Source organism: Triturus cristatus, chromosome 8 (genome assembly GCF_964204655.1).
Source record: "Triturus cristatus chromosome 8, aTriCri1.1, whole genome shotgun sequence".
NCBI classification, from domain to species: domain Eukaryota; kingdom Metazoa; phylum Chordata; class Amphibia; order Caudata; family Salamandridae; genus Triturus; species Triturus cristatus.
The window spans coordinates 704,721,638-704,728,243 of NC_140591.1; positions in this window are offsets into that span (position 1 = coordinate 704,721,638).

The window sequence follows — 6,606 nt, forward strand, 5'->3', positions numbered from 1 at the left end:
CGTCCGAGGACGTGTCGGACACATTTTCCGACCCGAGGACGTGTGGGGAATGATTCCCAGTGCGGTTCGTATGGACTTTTTACCATGCGAATCGTGATTGCCAGTTCGTACGGCACTTGTACGATTCGTACGGTAAAAAGACCCGATACGAGTCGTATGGGGACATTTTTTACCGGATCGTGATCGGCACCTTAGTGATATCTTCGTTTATGGATTTTTAAGAAATAAATAAAGGTTTACATGATAGTGTTGTAAGTATGCTAATAGGATTTTAGCTTACATCTCAACAATCCCTAGAAATTCCTAGAGAAAATGGTAAGAGTAACATTATATTTGGGTGTTGAAAACAGGATACAACAAATGTTTAAAAAACAAAAAAACTATTTAATTCCCCAGTTATAATTTAATGAGCTAACCATTACAACTTATAACCTCACATATTGCATCACTGATGGCTTCTCAAATAACATCAATGATGGCATTACAGATGACATTAGTGATAACACCACAGTCATATAAAGCTTTGAGTTACCTAGGGCCTATTACAATGGAGGTAGGAAAGCCTCTGACCACTTTCCTACCCTCATCGTCTAATTAGATTCTGACCGGCTGATTATGTATCAGCCGGTTGGAATTGAAACCGGATGGTCATTCTGGATGGCTTCAGACAGGCTCAAGGAGCCCATCGCCCAGTCAGAACCGGCTCGTAATTGCAAATGCTGGGCCTTTCCGCCCTTGGGATTATGATGCATGGTTTCTAGCACGGTTTCCATGCTGGCCTGTCTGACATGGAAACCAGGTCCGAAAGCATGTTTGGGGGCCCCCAGCATGGCTACCTTGTAATTGGTGCCTCTGGTTGGGGGCCGAGGTGCCCCTCTGTTGATTTCTGCACCCCGTGGCATGCCCCTTAAGGTGCCTAACATGGGGTGCAGGGATGAACAACACCTCCCATCTCCCTATGTTAGCATGTATTACGGCTGGTTTACAGCCGAAATGCATGCTCCTATAGGGAATTGTCGGAATGCGTCCAAACAGTGTTCATTCACATCCTAATGAGGCGTGCGGGACCGCCGACCAGAGGTCGTCGGTTGGTCCCATTTATGAGATGGTGTTGGGCGGTCGCAAGTCCGCCTGACATCGTAATTGCCCCCTAAGTATACATGCATGGGCCAATAGCATGGAAGTAGGGGAGATGCTTGGATATACCCTTAGCTAACATTTTCATGTGTTTGAACCTACCCATGCCTTTATCTATGGTGAAAATATAATCATGCATGTAGAATGGAAGAATACGGCATTCTCCGTGAATTACGTTCCACACATTTAATCAACTTTAAGAAAATAGAAACACTGCAGCATGGTACTGTCCCTTTTGGTTGTGGTGTTGGATATGATATGATAGTTTTGTTTTGCATACATAAGTAGCTTGAAATCTCTGCCCTCCAACAATATTCTAATTGGAAATAGTAAAACAATTTCCCGCAATTAAGATATACTGTCAATAACATTCATGTTTCCCCATCCCAATTTCTGGTCACTGATGCATAACATACTTACTCATTTACTCATGCTCTTTGTGGCATGAATTTTGTCAGTCTCAGAATCAGTATGCCAATGCCTCCTAAGCCACATAAGAACCTGTGTGAACCATCAGTTTATTTTTGCTTTAGGGTAGACAATCGCATGCATTAGTCATTAGGTTTGTTTTCACCACAATCGTCATTTTAGTGTTGTGTCTTATAAGCATCTTAAGGATAATACTTCTTCTCATCTTTTTCCATAAGTCCATTCGCATACCAGGAAATTAAATTTAATGTGTTATTCCTGATTGTTATCTCTTTCATATCAATCTAAATTAGTTTGATTTTCACTGTGCTCTGAGGTGGCGTATCGGGCCTTTCCTACTTATATAACAATAAACGTGTTGCATGTAACTAACCCTATCCCCCACCTCCTGCCTCCCTACATAATTTTTCCATAGAATTTCTTATGCGCCCACCCCAAAGCATGATGTGTCTGTCATTTTCTATGCCTCATTGGTAGTCCATGTCAATTGATCATTATCTGTGTAATTTATCACAGAAACCTTCCATGTCACTGGGTCATACAATATGTTAATCAGTCACCTGTTAGATCCATGCCCTTTCCTTCATCTTCCCTCCTGTCCTCTTCAATGTTGTAGATTTTTGGATTTATTTTTACTCAGGTATGGTGTCTCTCATCATTCAGCTTGCTTTTGCATTCTCCTGTGGCTTCCACTGCTTACCAACCCAGCTCTCAGGGACTTTGTGCCAGAAATCACCCCCAGTCATAGTTCTGGGTTGAATCCATCACCGTTCTTTAGCTTACTTCGCCACCCCAGTTCAGACACAGCTATATGGAAATCAGTCTTGACCCTGGGCCTCATGGGACTGGGGTGAGTGTCTGAAAAGACAGTTTGGGATGGACTGTTCCCATGAGGCACAGGGTCAAGACTGATTTGCATATATCTGTGTCTGAACTGGGGTGGCAAAGTGAGCTGAAGAGCGATGATGGATTCAACCCAGATCTGTGAATGGGGGTGAGTGTCTGAAAGGTTTCAGCGCTCGGTCCATCATCTCCTTGTGTCTGCTTTGTTTGCCCTAAGTTGGCAGGGCATGCCCAGACGTGGGTATCTTGCTCACTTTGCCACTGGATTCAAGGTAGCCTGGCTGATGAGGGCTGTTAGCTCAAAACTGGTCCCAGGATGCTTGTTTCCGGTCCAGGTAAGACATGGCTTTGCAGTTCAGGACGGACTGTTCCCATGAGGCAAAGGGTCAAGACTGATTTGCATATGGCTGTGTCTGAACTGGGTTGGCGAACTGAACTAAAAAACAATGATGGATTTAACCGAGATCTGTGACTGGGGGTGAGTGTCTGAAAAGTTCCAGCGCTCTGTCCATCATCTCCTTGTGTTTGCTTTAAAATGTCTCAAATCAGGTTCCACTCTTGACCCGGCCCCCACCTTTATTCATGCCTCGGGGGAAGAGGCTATTAACCCGCTGATGAATCAGATACTGAATACCTCCCTCTCATCAGCCACAGTACCTTCCAAATGGAAACAAGCGAAGGGTATCCCGCTGCTCAAAACAACCCAGGCAGACCCCTCTGATCCTTCCAACTATAGGCCAATTTCCCTCCTTCCCGCCTTCTCTAAACATCTAAAGAAACATGTGAACCAGCAGTTATTATCAAACCTCAAATGGAACTGCCTACTACATCCCAACCAATCTGGCTTTCACCCTAATTACAGTACCGAAACAGCACTGCTGGAGGTAGTTGACTCCATCAGACTTAGTCTGGGAGTGGGTGACAGGGCGCTGTTGGTCATGTTAGACCTATCGGCCGCTTTCAATACAACCTCGCACTGTATTCTCCTGACCCGTCTCTACTCAATTGGCATTGGGGGATTGGGTTGGAAATAGCTGGCATCTTTCCTCGAGGGGGGGGGACAGGAGGTATGGTGCCATCCCTGCTCGGGCACTTCCCACAAGCTGAAGGTTGGTGTTCCCTCAGGGCTCTGCCCTGAGCCTGACCTTGTTCAATATCTACCTCACGCCTTTGGCTACTTTGGTAGAATCCGTAGGTGCAAAAAATTGTGTATTGTGCAGATGACACCCAGCTGCTGTTCACATGGAAGAACAATGAGCCCTGCCCAGGCAAGTTAATTAATACTTGCCTCTCATCGGTATTTGGGTGGCTGTCCGTTAAACAACTTAAAGGTAATGTGGGAAAGACGGAGCTGCTTTACTTTGGTTTGGATGCAGAAACACCCTTGCAGTCCTTCTGGCCATCAGATGCTCCTACCCCCCTTATCAAAAATCAGGTGGTGAAAAACTTGGGATATAAATTTGATACTCAACTACTATTCCATACCCATTTAAACTCTGTGGTGGGCACCTGCTTTGCCCTCTTGTGACTTCTTCATAAGATTTTGTTGCTTTTGTCTTTGGCGGCCAGACAACAAGTGATTCAAGCCCTGATCATATCTCGTCTTGATTATGGGAACAGCCTTTACCTAGGAATGCCTAAGTATCTGACGGACAGGCTTCAGCTGGTCCAGAATGCAGCAGCTCATACTATCTTTGAACTCCCCGTGAAGCTCATGTGTCAAGCCTTTTGAGGAGTCTTCACTGGCTTCCAGTAAGGAAAAGAATTATCTTCAAGACACTACTTGTGCCTCAGAAAACCTTATATGGAATTGGCCCTGGCTATCTGAGACACAGGATCTCGTTATATGCCCCACAGAGAATCTCTGCTCTGAAAATCTTTTCCTAGCCAGTACCCCACGTTTCAAAAAGGCTAGGTCAGGGGGAAAGGCCCTTTACCTCCTGGGCCCATCCCTTTGGAACAAACTGCCTGTGACCCTTAGAAGCATTAAGTCAACGCTCGTGTTTCGGAAGAAGCTGAAAACGTGGCTTTTCTCCAGCCCATAACTCCTTCCTGCTCCGATCGCTACTTTTCAGCATCCAGCACCAGGACACTCCTTGGAGTAGCATCTGCACTTTATAAATACCCCTACATAGACATAGACCCTTCTTCCAGGGTCATAAAGTGCCAGGACATCTTGTCACCCATGATTCTGAGCTGTGCACGAAAAAGCATCATGAATTAATCTCTAAAACTCCGCCTCTGTTTTTGCACTGCTCTTGTAAAGTCAGGGAACACTGAGACCCTCATGTTGTCATACATAATAGAGCCCTGATGCTTTATCTCCTGCACCATTGCAGCGCTGTCCCTAACGTTTAGTAGGTATGACATGATTCTCACTCTGGTGCCTTAGGTGAAAGGCATGGAACCAGCACCTGGATGAAAGTCTTCTAATGTATAAGGTTCATGTTACCCAATCTTCCATAAAGAGATCAAAACACAGACCTCCACACTTGTGGGCGCCCTCACAGTACATATATTGTTTCATCTTGCCCAGCATTCTACAGCTTCAATTCTGATTGCCATGGTCTTGATTTCTGTGCGAAGTTGTATTATTGCTGCTCGTAGTGCCCCAACAGCTGCAGTGTTACCCTTTAATGTCAACCTAGTGTCTGAGCGTTGACCCAGACAGCAGTTTTTCATTCCCCCAAAGATTATTCTTCATTATTGGGCTTCTCTGATATTTCTTCAACATTTGTTCTGTTTGTTTCAAGGGTGCCAATATTGTCTGACTTAAGAAAGATATATTTTTCTAAGCTTTTGTGCTGGACTTGGTAAGCTACTCTTGTCCTCCCCACATTATTCACCACTGGTGTTCTACCGACATGCGTTCAATTTATTATGCACCCTGTCAAATATGATTTCTCATGATGGGTTAGTGCCTGTCTGAGGGATATGTACCAACCAGAATCGGGCACCTCTCTCCTCCCATAGATCTGTTAGTTTATCTAGTCTTATTAAAGAGTCAGTAGGATACCATTGGCACAACGCCTTCTTTTTGACTCCACCGCCATCTCCATGTCCATGTGGCTCAGTTTGAGTTATTGTTGACTGCTGAAATGATCCACTGTACTTTCTTGGATGGGTATTTTGCTTCAAATATCTACTATGATTTGTAGAGTCTTTTTACTTTCTTGATATACAATCGAAACATCTTGGTGTGATGTTGGACACATAGTTCGGTATTCATCTCCATCAACCATTATCCTCATCTTTTCCTTTACAAATCTTCATTATGGAATGTATTTGATGAATTAATTGATGTCTTTACATATAGAAAAATTAAAAGAAGCAGAGATATTGAGTTTTAAGATTAAAACAGGAAATGAAATAGTTGCCATGGGTCTGTTATGTTACAGGCCACCAGGACTTTTGAATACCTTTATTGCGGCCTTTTTTAAATTAATCACAAATCTGGCAATTTCACACTCCAATCTCTTTGCTTTAGATGATTTTAATATCTGGGCAGATGATGCCTCTCAGACGCAGGATAAAGAAATTATAATTTCCAGTGAAATTCTAGGACTTAAACAATTGATAGCAGGCCCCACTCACTCAGGAGGATATAGATTATATCTGATATTTGCTCCACCAAACCTAATTAGATAAAATAAGTAACTCCTTGTAATTGGTCAGATCATGCTCTAATCTCCTTTGATCTGACATGGCCCTCAATAGAGGAAGAAGAGCAAACCAAAAGACAAGTAGTGTGTGGTAGATCATGGTACAAGCTAAACAAAATAAAGGGTGGAAAGATATTTGAAAAGCTACATTGATTCAATGAATAAACAACGGTAGATGTGAATTGTACACTTATGCAAGATTCCATAAAGAAAATCCTTGATGAAATAATAACAGAAAAAAAATGAAACAGCGAAGGAGGCCCTCTGAGCCATGGTTCACAAAGGCCCTGAAAGAATAAAAAAATCAATGCAGGACATTAGAAAGAACATGGCGTAGAGCATACAAAGACAAAGTACATCTAAACACAGCTCTGAATAACTACACAACTGAAATTAAGAAAGCAAAACAACTCTTCTTCACAAAAATTATTACAGAGGCAACTAACAAAACAAAAAAATATTTAACGTGGTTAATCACTTAGAGAAGCCAGATTGCACAAAAAGATAGATAAAGTCTTCGCAAGAACTTTGTAAT